Consider the following 15,978-nt stretch of genomic DNA (forward strand, 5'->3'; position numbering starts at 1 on the left):
TCAAAGAAATCGGCCACCGCTTGGGTCAGTTAATCCACTAAGGGGGATCACTTTCAGATTACCAGCTGTGGTCAGGGCTGCCAGACACACTCCTGATTATTGGCTGAGCTGGTGGTTATCGGCCAGCTCAGCCGACTTTAATCAAGTGTGTGCACAAGCTTTAGACAACTCTCCAGCTCAGCTTCTTTGTTTATTTAGGCAACATGCTCAACTAACAGCTAAGAAGTGGTCATTTCAAATCACCATAGTCATCCTGAAACTGAAGAGGTATTAACCACTTCCATACCCTGGTTGTTTTCACAGTTCAGCTCAGTTCTGATTACTTTGCAAATAACTTTATCAATAATTATCACAACTAAATGATCTATATATTGTTTCTTTTTTCCAGGACAAATTAGGCTTTTTGTGTCTGATATTAATTTTTAAGAAATACAGGTAGTCCCCGACTTACAAACGCCCGACCTACGAGCGACTCGCCAATACGAATGGCCCAATCCCTTCTTGATGACGTCATTTCTGCGTGGGGGAAGTTTGAAGATGTGGCTTTAAACTTCCCCCAAGTGATGGCGCATGTTCCCGTACAAGTGTTAGACTCACCTCTGAACCGAGTCCAACGCTGTCTGTCCTTTGCTCTCCGCATCCTGCTCCCTCCAGCTGCATGCAGCCACCACTACATGCATCACTTTGCTTCCTGTATGTCATGTGACATACAGGTTCCTGTATGTCACATGACATGCAGAAAGCGATGCGATGCTGTATCTAGTTGTGCTGTTTTACGTGGCTAGAGGGAGCAGGAGGCGGAGAGCAGAAGATAGAAAGCATTGAACTCGGGCTGGAAGGTCAGTCCAGAAGGGACAGAGGCACGAGGTGGGGGCAAAGTGAAGACACGGGGAGGGGTACGATTGGAGGCAGAGGGCGGGGACAGAGGCACAAGTGGTACACATAGAGGCACAGGGGTACAAACGGAGGCACAGGGGGGTTACAAACAGAGGCACAGATGGGGTACAAACAGAGGTGGGGACATAGAGGGGCACAGAGGGAGAAGACAGGCACTGAAGGGGACAAACAGGCACAGAGGGAGACAGAGAGGCACAGAGGGGGACACTGTAGGCAAAGGGGGGCACATAGGAGGCAAAGGGGACAGGGATAGCACAGCGTTCCGGCATAAGAACGGATTCAGGTTAAAAACTAACCTACAGTTCCTATCTTGTTCGTTTATCGAGGACTACCTGTACCCTATTTTTTATGCATTTTAAGGAAAATAAGAAAAAAGTGAAAAATACACAATTTATCCACTTTCCTACATTACAGCTTTAATGTAAACAGTTCTATTGTACATTAAACCCACAACTTGTATTTGTCTATCTCTCCTGTTTATTTAAACAGTTCTTTTGTGTTCAGCGTGTATCAGGCACAGACTCTATACCCTACTCACTTGTTACATCTGTCTTCCCCTGGAATGTTTATGTTACACTTGTTTACTTAATCCTGCCATTGAATTCCCTGGGGGGAGGAGGGGGGTTTGCTGTCATTTCTTTTCAGCTTTTTTTCAGTGTTTTTATCAGCTCAGAGATAAATAAAAAATGCAAACTCGGATTTTGTAGGGAGGGAGTGCAGTGACTTATTTTAACATCATGGGGCAGGGAGTGGTTAAAGTCTTTAGCTCTTGACTAAGCTTCAGTGTAAGTAGGGTTCATTAAAAACTAGTTTTAATATATTTAACACTTTGATTTAGTTAAGCAAGGTAGGGTTCACACTCATCAAAAATCATGTGCAAATTGCAAATTTGTAAAAATGCATCCATTGCACATACAATGCAAGTCAATGGAGATTCACACTTCTGCTTGGAAATTACACATTTGCATTTGCTTTTTCACTTGTGAAAAACTTACATCTTGCTGCATGAATTTGCATACTGCATGTGAATTCTCATTGCCTTAAATTAACTAAGCATGCCAAATAAACAGAAACAAACGTGAATAGAAGGTTATAGCCCCCTTTTCACACTATTTAAAGGACAACTGAAGTGAAACCAATACGGAGGCTGCCATATTTATGTTCTTTCAAACAATATACCAGTTGCCTGTCAGCGGAGCTGATCTATTTGGCTAAATAAAGGTGGCCATACATCTAGCGATTTGGCTGTGCGATCGACTACTCAATTTGATCATTTTAAAGGATTGAGAGGGAATCGACAAAGAATCGAGTGTGTCCCAGTATGCCCAATCGATGAAAAGTGGCTGATATCATGTCAAATCGAGCAGCTTACTCAATCGAGCAGGATGCAAGATATAGGTTGATCAAACAGGAATCGACTACTGTTTATATGTACAGTAATTCAATCAACTCTGAATCAATTTTTGCATTCAGAGCATGGAGACACAACATCATTCACGATTCCTTAATAAAGTCGATCACTTTGAATCAGAATCACTAGATGTATGGCTACCTTAAAAAGAAACTCCAACCAAGAATTTAACTTTATCCCAATCAGTAGCTGATACCCCTTTTACATGAGAAATCTATTGCTTTTCACAAACAGACCATCAGGGGGTGCTGTATGACTGATATTGTGGTGAAACCCCTCCCACAAGAAGCCCTGAGGACCGCTGTACTTTTGACAGTTTGCCACAATGTAACAAGGTTCACAGACAGGAATTAGCTGGTTACAGCTGTCTCTAACAGCCAAAACAGCTAGGAGCAGCTACATAACCTGCATAACCTGCCCACAGTAAAAATGTCACCATGTAATAAATGTCAGAATGTAAATTGGGGAGAGGAAAGATTTTACTATGGGCAAACACTGACTAAATCATTTATACATAATTATATAAAAAATTAAGCACTTTTTTATTACACTATTTTCACTTGAGTTCCTCTTTAATACCAGAAAAAGCATGCAGCTAATCTTGTCAGATCTGACAATAAGGTCAGAAATTCCTGATCTGCATATGCTTGTTTGGGGTCTATGGCTAAGATTATTAGAGGAAGAGAATTAGCTGGATAGCCAAGTAACTGGTATTGCTTAAAATTAAATAAATATGGCAACCTCCATAGCCCTCTTGCTACAGTTGTCCTTTAAATCTAAAATATTTTTTTTAGCTGGGGTTGGGCTTTAAGTAAGAAAATGTGTACTTACAATAAAATAAAAAAATTACAAAAAAAAAAAATATATGTTCCAATCCAGTGAATCTGCTCCTTGCAGGCAGGCAATCAGTTTCTGGGGAAATGTCTTTTTTTCCATTCCCTTAAGCTGAACGTGTTTCAGATGGATACAGGTTTCCAAGCCATAGTAGAAATGATTCCTTTACTAATAACCTCCTATGTGATTTGTATGCTTGTGGGCTGGAATGATGTGAGCAATGTTTTCATCCTGTGTGATTTACGTGTGGTTGTGGGCTATTATGTGTGTGTTTTCATAACTTTGCATTCTCTTTCTTTTTGGAAAATCAAATGTAGGAAAGCAGTGTAAGAATTTTAGAATAACAACATTTAATGTGTCAGTTTGTTGTAGGTATTGTACATAGTGTATGTGGTTTGTAAATAATTGGAATTTTCTATTACCTTGCAAAAGAAAGTACCATAACAACAGGCCTGGTCCGCCCATGATGCCAAGTGAGGCGACTTTCTCTGGTGGCAGAAACATGAAGTGAACAGAGTGCTTGGCCAACCTTTACTGAGGGCAACTGTACCTGGCAAACCTATACTGGGGGCCCGAATGGTTCACCCGGCAGGTAGTCCGCGCGGATATCAGCTACCCGCAACAGCAGCGGGTAGCGGACACATGGCGTGTTCGACCCACCTCCTATACCTCGTCATTGGGCTAAACTTTGACCCTCTACATCACAGTCAGAAGACACATGGCAGCCAATCAGGCTGCACTCCCTCCTGGACCCCTGCCCCCCCCCCCCCATAAAAACACTGCAGTGTTGGCCATGTTCTTACTCTGCTGATCTTGCTATAGTGAGAGGAACGGAGAGACATTTGGAGATAGGGAAAGCGTTAGTTAGGCTGTTGTTAGCTTGCTTCTTGCTCAATCTTGTTGCTGAAAGCACCCCACAAAAAGATCTTTTGAGAGCTAATATTCTTCTGGTGTGTGTGTGTGTGTGTTTGTGTGTGTGTGTGTGTGTGTGTGTGTGTCACAGAAACTGCATACATACAGCCCTGTCAAACCTGGGCCTTGCTGTTGTGTGCCCACACTCTGTATTACCATTGCATATCTTTTCACTGCATTTGTGATTTAACTTACTAAAGCATAGCTGTCTTTGTGGCTGACATTGCATATACATAGAGCCTACAGACAGTTGTCAGCCAGGCTAGCTGGGATTTGTAGTCCCACCACTGTATTACCATTGCATATCTTTTCACTGCATTTGGGATTTAACTTACTAAAGCATAGCTGTCTTTGTGGGTGACACTGCATATAGATACAGCCCACAGACAGTTGCCAGGCCATCTTGGATTTGTAGTCCCACCACTGGCAGCACACTCAATTATACCAGTTTGCATACCTTTTCACTGTACCTGTGTGACAGCACCTTCTATTATACCAGTGCATACCTTTCCTCTGTACCTGTGTAACAGCACCTTCTATTATACCAGTGGATACCTTTTCACTGTACCTATGTGACAGCACTTTCTATTATACCAGTGCATACCTTTTCTCTGTACCTGTGTGACAGCACACTATAGTATACCAGTGCATACCTTTCCTCTGTACCTGTGTGACAGCACATTGTATTATACCAATGCATACCATAACATTTCCTCTGTATCTGTGATTGAATGCAATATACCATAGCTCCCTTTGTGGGTGACACTGCAGCCCACAGAGAGACAGGGACAGTTAGCCAGGCTGTTCTTTATTGCTGAAACCACCCCAAAACAAAAACCCTTTTGAGGGCTCATATTCCATTCTTTGTGTGTGTTTGTGTGTGTGTGTGAGACAGATACTGCATACAGGGCAGGCTACAGTCATTGCTGGGCCTTGCAGTTCTACTATCATCTTCTATCTATTACAAGTCAGCACACTGTCTATCATCATAAGCTGTGCTTAGCTTCTAACTGTATCTGTTATTGATATAGGAATGCAATGTGATTTCTGCCCTTTAGGTACGGGCGAGCAGATGAGCAGGAGCCGCAGAGGACAGAGAGGGAGACGCAGCTCTAGCTATACGTAGTATAGCAGAGCTAAAGCATCTTTGAATTTGGCTCCAAGGCTCCCCATTTGTCTGTTAATAGACCAATGGGGAGCATTTCAGGAAAATTCAAAAATGCTTTGGCTCTAGCTTTAATAAGTATTGCTAGAGCTGCATGGGGCTGCTGTGTGTGGTGGCGGAGATCTTCAATCAAGGTTGCAAGATAGAGGATATTGGAGTGGGACATTTCTGAGGATACTGGCGTGGGAACTGTTTTTTTAAAGGTACAGGTAAGTATTTTTGGTTCATTTAGAATTTAGAATATATTTTTTGTTGTTGTGTTTTTATTTTATTTAACCCTTTGTGGAAATGGGTAAGGGGTACTATACTCATTTCTCCTGGGAGGGGGGCAAGCATCTGAGGGTCTCCTTCTTAAAAGGGACTTCCAGCTGCCACCATGAGCCCCCCCAGGGTGTCAGTAGCCTCCACCGCTTCCTGGGGCACCGGAGGTGGGGAAGAGCCCCTGGTCCATGGATTGGACAAGGGCTCTGGGAGAAAGGGGAGGCCTGGCTGCCCCTCTCCCCTGGAGCCCCCCCATACCATGGACCATCTGGGCTGGTATAACTCAGGGTGCAAAGCTTCACTTGGCAGGGGCTCAACATTCTGGCTATACTAGCCTGTATGGGGGTCAAGGGGTTAAAAAGACTCGGTAGGGGGGCCCCACATCATTTTTTTGAGAAATTTCCCACACTCTGAACATTTAGGGCCTTTTTCCACTACATGCAGATTGGATGCAGAATGGATGCAGAAAGACTGACTCCAATGAATGTCTATGGGCCTGTTTCCACAAAACACAATTTTTCTGATGCAGATTTTCCCATAGGCTTTCATTGGAGTCATTTTTTCTGCATCTATTCTGCATCCAATCTGCGTGTAGTGGAGACAGGCCCTAAAAAAAATGTTTCAAAAACTAGGTAAAGTTGCAAGGGATCTTTATACAGCCATATTGTGACTGTATACAGATCCCTGGCCAAAGCGTTGTGACTTTGGAGGGGTTTCCAGGGGGTCAGTATGCACTGGACGTACAGACCCCCTTGAAACCCGTCATGAAATTCATTGCTCTTTCTTTTCATATATGTAAACTTGCACTACCGATAGGTTTGTTACATTATCTGTCATTTACCACATTTAAATGAATTATTTTTTCCTATGAAACTTTGAAAAGGTCTTTTTGAAAACATGTTTCCTCTTATACCCACTGTGCCCCTCTACATAACCTGATAATGTGGTGTTTCTAGCACGTAAGGGGGCTTTCCTACTAACTGCTAAATTCGGCGGCCATTTGCCTGCCATTGAAGTCTATGGAGATTCGCCAGATTCGCAAATTTATGCGAAGATTCGGATTTGAAATTCGTGAACCCAAAATGTAATATTTGGCCCATCACTAGGGACACGTTTCCAATATACATGAGGGGCTAGGGTAAGACATTGGGGGGTTAGCGCATCGGGGAAGGCTTATTTTAAAAGTGGGAGGGTGGGCTTATTCACAGATAAGCATATCTGTGGTGATGTACAATATTTCATTTTTATAAATAAAACTGCAAACTAGTCAGATTAAATTGCTGCCCCCTAAAGCTCCTCTGTTGACGAGTTATGGTACCTAATCTAGTGACAGGGTTAAAGGGAACCAGAGTCGTTGGGGGGGGGGGAGCTTTTATACATACCTGGGGCTTCCTCCAGCCCCATACGTACGGATCGCTCCCACGCCACCGTCCTCTGCTGCCTGGATCTGCCGGTACCAGGACCCGTCATTGTCGCAAAAACCCTTTTGAGGGCTCATATTCCATTCTTTGTGTGTGTGTGTGTGTGTGTGTGTGAGACAGATACTGCATACAGGGCAGGCTACAGTCATTGCTGGGCCTTGCAGTTCTACTATCATCTTCTATCTATTACAATTCAGCACACTGTCTATCATCATAAGCTGTGCTTAGCTTCTAACTGTATCTGTTATTGATATAGGAATGCAATGTGATTTCTGCCCTTTAGGGATTATAACCCTGCTCTGCATAAAATCCGTAATTTTCCCCATGACTTTTGTCGTGTATCCCACTCCGCCATGCCCCCCTCCAGGTGTTAGACCCCTTGAAACATCTTTTGCATCACTTTTGTGACCAGAAACAGTGTTTGTAGCTTTTCTAGTTCATCTGCCCAGTGAGGTCTATTGCAGTTTGCCGGTCCGCGGACTTTTGCGGAAGTTCGCGTCTGCAATCCGCGAACCCAAAATCTGAGGTGCGAGCCATCTATAATACCTGGGTACCTACCTATACTGAGGGTGTTTTTTGGAGGGGCTCACTGCAGCTATAACATGTGGTGCAAATTGTCGGGTGCTGTGCGACCATTCCAATTTGGGTGGGGGGGGGGGGGGGGATAGGGAAGCCGCATCCTCACAAGTTTGCCTCAGGCAGCAAAAAGTCTAGAACCAGTCCTGCATAACACTATTGTAAGACTTTCTTTAACTTTTTTTGGCAAACTACAGCTTTATATTATCTTTATCAACTTCATTATCTTAATTCCCTTATAAACAATCAGAGGTACAGAAGGGTATTGTGAGTTTTGAGTGCCTGAGGCAAAGTCAGTTTTTCTCTCCCCCGCCCCCCCCTCCCCCCCCCCACCGGGAACAAAATGGGCATAATAATGTGTCAGAATGTGAGTGTCGTCATGGAGGTCACCCTGTAGGTAGCCTGAGAGCCCCTCCTACCCGCTTAAGTGGCTAGAGTGCCCCCATTAGGTAGCAAGTACCCCCCTCCCTTCAGGTAGCAGAAAGTTCCCTCCTTCTGGTAGCCAGAGACACCCTCCTCCTTTAGGTAGCCAGAGAGCCTCTCCCCTTTAGGTAGCAAGAAATGTCCATACTTTTGGTTGCCAAAGAAGAGTTCATCCCTTTAGGTAGCCAGAGAGTTCCCCCCTATGAGTAGCCCATGAGCCCCCCCCCCCCCCCGCCTTTAGGCAGTTAGGGAGCCCCACTGTAACCTAAGATATGTCATCCTTGCCTTGCTGCCATGATGACCTTTTGGCTTTAATTGTTTCTGGGTCACACACCTGCAACAAGCATACAGCCAGTGGAGTCCAATCAAAGCAGCTAATTTCATGTTAATGTTGGACCAGTGACTTAAAGTATTAGAGACAGATAATCAGCACAGAAGTCAGGCAACTGACATTGTTTATTAGAAAATGAAGATGGCAGTGTCTGTGTTCCTTTCACTTCAATTCCCCTTAATATGATGGGTGTCATCAATGACCAAAAGAGTAGCTGACATTTCATTCATGTACTTGTAATTTTCAGGGTATGTTAAAGTGAACCTAAATCATAGCAAAAAAAAAGTGTAACTTACCTGGGGCTTCTACAGCTCCCTGCAGCTGCCCTGTGCCTAGCGATGTCACTGTGCAATCCTCCAGTCCCTTGCAGAGCCCCTCTTTCATTTGGATGTGCAGCCCCGGTCCGAGTGCCTCCTGATTGGGCTCTTGTGCATGGGCGTGCTCTGCGCATGTGCAGTACAGGGGACTATCTACGCATGCGCATTACTATCCCGGCAATGGGAGCGTGCTCGAGGAAATACGTGGATGCACAAATGCGAAGTGGCTGTCAGCTTGCCAAGTCGCCTGGCCGAGAGAGGGGCGCTGTGGGGGGGCCTGTAGGATCGAGGTAATTTATAATAAAGGACTTTAGAAAAAACACGAAGATAAAGTGCAGTTTGGCAAAAACTTTGTAGGAAACTTTTGTAGAAAAAAACTTTATTGGTACAAAATATCAAAAAATCTGCGAATGTTTAAAAGCTTTTTCAATTCCACACATATCATAGGTCTTCATATGGTAAAATCATTGCCATAAGGCATACATAATTGAAGCCAATAGGTGAGTATTGTATTCTGGCTTGATTTAATTTTGAAGGGGATTTTTTGTATCTTATAGGCAACGACACATGTTCGTTTCGGGCTCCTTATATCATAAACTTGCCCTTCATCAGGCCGCAATACAAGTTTCTAAAAATGCAAACAATAAAAAACAAATATTAAAAACAAAGCTCAAGAGACAATAAGCTCGAAATAGAGCAATAGACAAGGAAGAAAAGCTGCACCATTGTGCTTTCTGGTGTGCAAACAACCCGATCCAGAATGAGTCCTGGAACCGCACACCAGAAAAAGAAGTAAAATAGACACCGAACCATACAATAATTATGAGGCCCATATCAAAGGATAGGGAAAAGGAAGGCCGTGAATGTAAAGGGAAAATCTAAGGCAGATCTGCAACAAAGACTAGTAAATATCAGTCAATGCATCACTGTCAATGACTAAAGGTCACACACCCTTCTAGTGAAAAAAGATTAGAATTATTCAAAACACCACAAACCCACAAATCATCGAAAAAAAAGGAGTTCACAGTGGGTCTGCACCAAGGACTAGTGAATATCAGTCCATGCATAACTGCTAGTGGCTATAGAATATAGAAAATTTTTTTTAGAAGCATGCAAAACACCAAAAGTCCAATGGAAAGGTGCAGAGTTAAATACAGCCTATACCAACTACACATATTTTCTAGATATAATGTAGGATACACTCGCACAAACCTGTATAACAAAAGGGATCAAAGAAGGCCAGAAACATAGATAGAATGAACACAGGCATCCAAAACCAAGTAGATGCACATAGGGAACTGTAAAAATACAAAAATGAATGTATATGTAATTATTAAAAATAAAACACAGGTACCTCAACAAACAGTGCCCCCAATGTCCCCTTCCAACTACAGACATCAGCCCAAACATATCAGCATAGGGACCCGAGTCCACTAGCAAAGGAGGTTTCCATAGTATCATAATAAATGGGGTGGATGTCCACAGAATTGACTTATGCAATGCTGTGACAAGAACACATATCTCGCTTTACATGAGATTAAATATATCCAGGGAGTGTAGTAATACTTACTGTTCCACGGCGTTGTAGAGAAGAAACGCTGCTAGGCTGGAAACCCTAGCTATAATGGCGCTCACCGCTGTTTAAATGCTAGCACTTGGCGTCCTGCACTCGTTAGTGTGCCTGCGCGGGCCCGTAGCCAATCAGTATCATCCTTATCCAACTATGCGTTCCAGCATGAAGCCGCCGGAACGAACCAGTTTGCTCCTGAATGGGCAGACGTAATGCTGCGCCAATGGAAAACAGTCAAGTGGGCGGTAACTTCCTCCCTAATACGGAATCGCCAGTCTGACTGTCACGTAAGACAGAAACGTGTCTTAAGGGCTACGCAGGGCGGAAATGCCGTAGAGATGCAGCTAAATGAATACGAACCTAGATTACAGTCTATGATAAAACGCAAAGTACGGAAACCACTAAACCAACCACCAGAAGGTGGAAATGCCATGCAAAACAGGCTGGGTGAAAGCGGAAATAGGTAACCCTTTGCGATGAAGTGCAAAATATGAAAACCCCACATTATGACCACTAGAAATGGGCAGACAAATAGTGAAATTAGTCTAATAAAATGGAATTGTGTCCCAAGAAGGCCATGTCGATTTTCACAATCCAAAGATCTAGACAGGTCCAGGGTATGTAACAAAAAACACAAATTCCGCCCCAATGAGGCAAAAGGACAGTAAAGCAGGGGACAAATAAAGAGGACCACTAACATTTTAGTAAAAAAAAACCTAAACCCCATATATTGTACGACTCCACTTCACTGAAGACTTCACATACATTAGAGACACTGGTAGGCACTGCATGCTAAGGACCCGAGAAAAGAATTTTTACCAATATCCAGCCAGTTGGTTCGTGCAAGTGCGATCCCACATTAATAATCCAATTACCTACAGAATAGAAAGAAAAAAGAGATATGAGCACAAGTATAAAGAAGGCAACTACCTAAACGTACATATGGAAAATAACAGAGAAATATTTAATAAAATGTTCATTAATCACTTATTGAGGTCTATAATCCATATTTAGGCCAGTAGGATGCAATGTTTGCAAAAACTTTACCCACCAAGCTTCTTTATGTAATAGAGTGGATTCTCTGTTGCCACCTCGCCTAAGGGGATGGACTATGTCTAATACACAAAATCTCAATTGATTCGCTGAGTGGCCCATTTCCACAAAATGCTGGGCCACTGGAGAATCTATTTGAGAGGGGTCCAAACCCCGTTTAATGGCTACATTGATGCGGGACTTGTGTTCAGTGATACGTTCCCTAACTGCCCTCGTGGTTTCCCCAACATACATTTTGCCACATGGGCACTTGATGCCATATACCACGAAATTAGTGTTGCATGTGGCATAGTGAGAAAATTTAATGGGGAACCCCTTCATAGGGTGATTAGTACTCTTCCCTTTCAGGACCAGCTGGCAACATGAGCAATGTAAGCAAGGGAAGGTGCCTTTCCGTTGGGGAGCCAATTGTCTTTGAGTGCTAACTCTAGTGGATCCAATATCTGCTTTAATTAAGTGATCCCGTATAGAACGTGCCTTTTTATAAGCTATCATAGGGACCTGTCTAAAAGCTGGAATGTCAGTGCCAATGGAACGCAAAATAGGCCAGTGTCTTCTGACCAACTTTGCAATCTCTGATGATATAGTATTAAAGGATGTTGCCAATATCATTCGATCCTCCCCTCCACCACGGTTCTTCCCAGGTTTGAGTAGATCCTCCCTGTTTTGTTTCATAACATTCTTTTTGGTGCGCTCAACCAACCTCTTCGGGTAATGACGGTCGAGAAATTTCGCCGCCATCCCGGACATACGTTTTTCAATTTGTTCATCCTCGCTTACTATGCGTCTTACCCGCATAAGCTGTGATTTGGGCAAAGACTCACGCAAGCTTTTCGGATGGAAGCTTTTATAATCCAAGAGAGTATTGCGATCCGTTGGTTTGGAAAAGAGATCGAATGACAACATACAACCCCTTTTGGACACACTAACATCAAGAAATGCAATATCTTGAGTATCCACATTGAATGTAAACTTGAGTGCACTAGAGGCTCCCTGCAGTTCGCCATAGAAAAGATCAAAGGAAGACCTGGGCCCCGACCAAATTAAGAAGATGTCGTCGATATAGCGACGCCATACACATGCATATTTACGAAAAAGATTATTCCTATAAACCCAGTCCTCCTCGAATCTTTCCACAAACAAATTTGCATATACCGGAGCTACATTGGAGCCCATGGAGGACCCCCGCAGCTGGAGAAAAAACGTGTCCTGGAAAAGGAAATAATTCCTCTCCAGGACAAGTTCCAAAAGTGACATAAGGAACTCAATCTGTAACCCGTCCACTGATAGGTCACCTAAAAGAGACTGTCGAACCGCAGCCTTGCCCTCAGAATGTGGAATACAAGTATACAGCGTTTCAATATCCAATGTAATCAGAAGACAACTTTCATGGGGCAGAGTCAATACATTCAGGAGCAAACTGGTTCGTTCCGGCGGCTTCATGCTGGAACGCATAGTTGGATAAGGATGATACTGATTGGCTACGGGCCCGCGCAGGCGCACTAACGAGTGCAGGACGCCAAGTGCTAGCATTTAAACAGCGGTGAGCGCCATTATAGCTAGGGTTTCCAGCCTAGCAGCGTTTCTTCTCTACAACGCCGTGGAACAGTAAGTATTACTACACTCCCTGGATATATTTAATCTCATGTAAAGCGAGATATGTGTTCTTGTCACAGCATTGCATAAGTCAATTCTGTGGACATCCACCCCATTTATTATGATACTATGGAAACCTCCTTTGCTAGTGGACTCGGGTCCCTATGCTGATATGTTTGGGCTGATGTCTGTAGTTGGAAGGGGACATTGGGGGCACTGTTTGTTGAGGTACCTGTGTTTTATTTTTAATAATTACATATACATTCATTTTTGTATTTTTACAGTTCCCTATGTGCATCTACTTGGTTTTGGATGCCTGTGTTCATTCTATCTATTTTTCTGGCCTTCTTTGATCCCTTTTGTTATACAGGTTTGTGCGAGTGTATCCTACATTATATCTAGAAAATATGTGTAGTTGGTATAGGCTGTATTTAACTCTGCACCTTTCCATTGGACTTTTGGTGTTTTGCATGCTTCTAAAAAAATGTTTCTATATTCTATAGCCACTAGCAGTTATGCATGGACTGATATTCAATAGTCCTTGGTGCAGACCCACTGTGAACTCCTTTTTTTTCGATCATTTGTGGGTTTGTGGTGTTTTGAATAATTCTAATCTTTTTTCACTAGAAGGGTGTGTGACCTTTAGTCATTGACAGTGATGCATTGACTGATATTTACTAGTCTTTGTTGCAGATCTGCCTTAGATTTTCCCTTTACATTCACGGCCTTCCTTTTCCCTATCCTTTGATATGGGCCTCATAATTATTGTATGGTTCGGTGTCTATTTTACTTCTTTTTCTGGTGTGCGGTTCCAGGACTCATTCTGGATCGGGTTGTTTGCACACCAGAAAGCACAATGGTGGAGCTTTTCTTCCTTGTCTATTGCTCTATTTCGAGCTTATTGTCTCTTGAGCTTTGTTTTTAATATTTGTTTTTTATTGTTTGCATTTTTAGAAACTTGTATTGCGGCCTGATGAAGGGCAAGTTTATGATATAAGGAGCCCGAAACGAACATGTGTCGTTGCCTATAAGATACAAAAAATCCCCTTCAAAATTAAATCAAGCCAGAATACAATACTCACCTATTGGCTTCAATTATGTATGCCTTATGGCAATGATTTTACCATATGAAGACCTATGATATGTGTGGAATTGAGAAAGCTTTTAAACATTCGCAGATTTTTTGATATTTTGTACCAATAAAGTTTTTTCTACAAAAGTTTCCTACAAAGTTTTTGCCAAACTGCACTTTATCTTCGTGTTTTTTCTAAAGTCCTTTATTATAAATCACCTAGGTCACTGTGGGCAAGGTGGATTGCCCGTTAAGGGACTTGTGTTTTGATCCTTCACTTTTTTATAAAAAGGATATTACCCAATTTTATATATATCCAGTGGCCTGTAGGATCGCCCAGTGATGGCGGGGCACTGGGCAGCTGCAGGGGGCTGGTAGAAGCCCCAGGTAAGTTAAACTTTTTTTTTTTATTTAGGTTCCCTTTAAGGACTTTGTATGTTTTAATATATTGCAGTTTTACAGAAGATAACCTTTGGATGTGTATTTTTACTTTACAGCCGCTTACATTTGCCTACATCTGTCCAGAATGATCCCATTCAAATGACTCTAAGAGATCTGCAGAATGTTGAAGTGAAGATTCAAATCATTCAGACTTAAGTGTAGCGATAAATAGAGTCACAGTAAATATACTCTTACCGTATGCATATATCAAATCCAAAAGTAGAAATGTAAACACCAAACAGTTCAACACAAATATCCCATCTGGTCCACAATCTTCTCTATTTACAGCAAAAATAAAAGTTTGCCTCTGCCCTGACGTGATCCTCACGTCCAGGCGGCTGCTCTGCTGCAGGGTAACGCTTCATCAGGATCACACACGCGCCCACGTGGCCCCATGCCGTTCCCCGGTAGCCCTGAGATCAATGAACGGTAACATGGTTCCCGTTCACTGATCTAAGTCCCCAGCAGAAAAACCGACAGTCTCTAATCAGAGGCCGCAGTCTTTCTGAAAAAAAAAAAAAAGTTTTCTGTCCTCCTTATGCTTCTGGCCATCTTGTGGCCAAATAGTAAAACTACATCTATATACATTTTTCAAGGCAATTTACTCACATAATAACATTTAAAATTAACTGTTTATTTCCCACACCCAAAAAATTACCCAAATAAAATTTTTAATGGAAAAAAAATTACAATTAAAAAAACAAACAAACAAAAAAAAACATAAATAGTTACCTAAGGGTCTGAACTTTTTAAATATGCATGTGAAGAAGGTATACTATGAAAAGCATAGCAAGGAAATGAACAGCGCTACTTAAAAACAGGCAAGTGCCTACCTGCAAAAGAGTGCAAGCCCCACTTGTGGGATATAATACACACCGAGCATACACATGACCTGTCTACCACTGGAGGAGGATGTTAGTTTCCTGTAACAGCTTGCATGCAACCTATTAAGTACTCTTCCCTCCCACTGCGAAGAAGTTGATCCTCCATGGGAGGGGCCTAACACTAACTAAATCCTAACCTATGTATATGCATAGCCTGGGTGCGGCTAATCAAATAAAATCGAAAATTGAAAATTGCGCAAAAGGTGGATCAGCGCAACACCAGGCTGCCTCCGAATGGCCTCCAATCAGCATTTGTAGTTTCTGGGGGGGCTCAGCGCACCTCTGATTGGAGGCCATTCGGAGGCGGCCTGGTGTTGCGCTGATCCACCTTTTGCGCATACTATGAAATGCACCTTTATTTCTAAATAAAATATTGGTGCCATACATTGTGATAGGGACAAAATTGAAATGGTGTAATAACCGAGACAAACGGGCATATAAAATACATGGGTTTTACTTATGGTAGCATGTGTTGTTTGAAAGCTATAATGGCCAAAAACTGAGAAATAATGAATTTTTCCATTTTTTTCTTAATATTCCTGTTAAATTGACTTTATAAAAAAATAATTCTTAGCAAAATGTACCACCCAAAGAAAGCCTAATTAGTGGTGGAAAAAACAAGATATAGATCAATAAATTGTGATAAGTGGTGATAAAGTTATAGCGAATGAATGGGAGGTGAAAATTGCTCTGATGCATTTAGAGTTGTCCCGAACGGTTCTGCCGCAAACTTATTCTCGTGAACATCGGTGGTTCGCGTTTGCGTTGAAACGCGAACTTTATTGCGAGTTCGACCTGCCCCTATACTACATCA

Source organism: Hyperolius riggenbachi, chromosome 2 (genome assembly GCF_040937935.1).
Source record: "Hyperolius riggenbachi isolate aHypRig1 chromosome 2, aHypRig1.pri, whole genome shotgun sequence".
NCBI classification, from domain to species: domain Eukaryota; kingdom Metazoa; phylum Chordata; class Amphibia; order Anura; family Hyperoliidae; genus Hyperolius; species Hyperolius riggenbachi.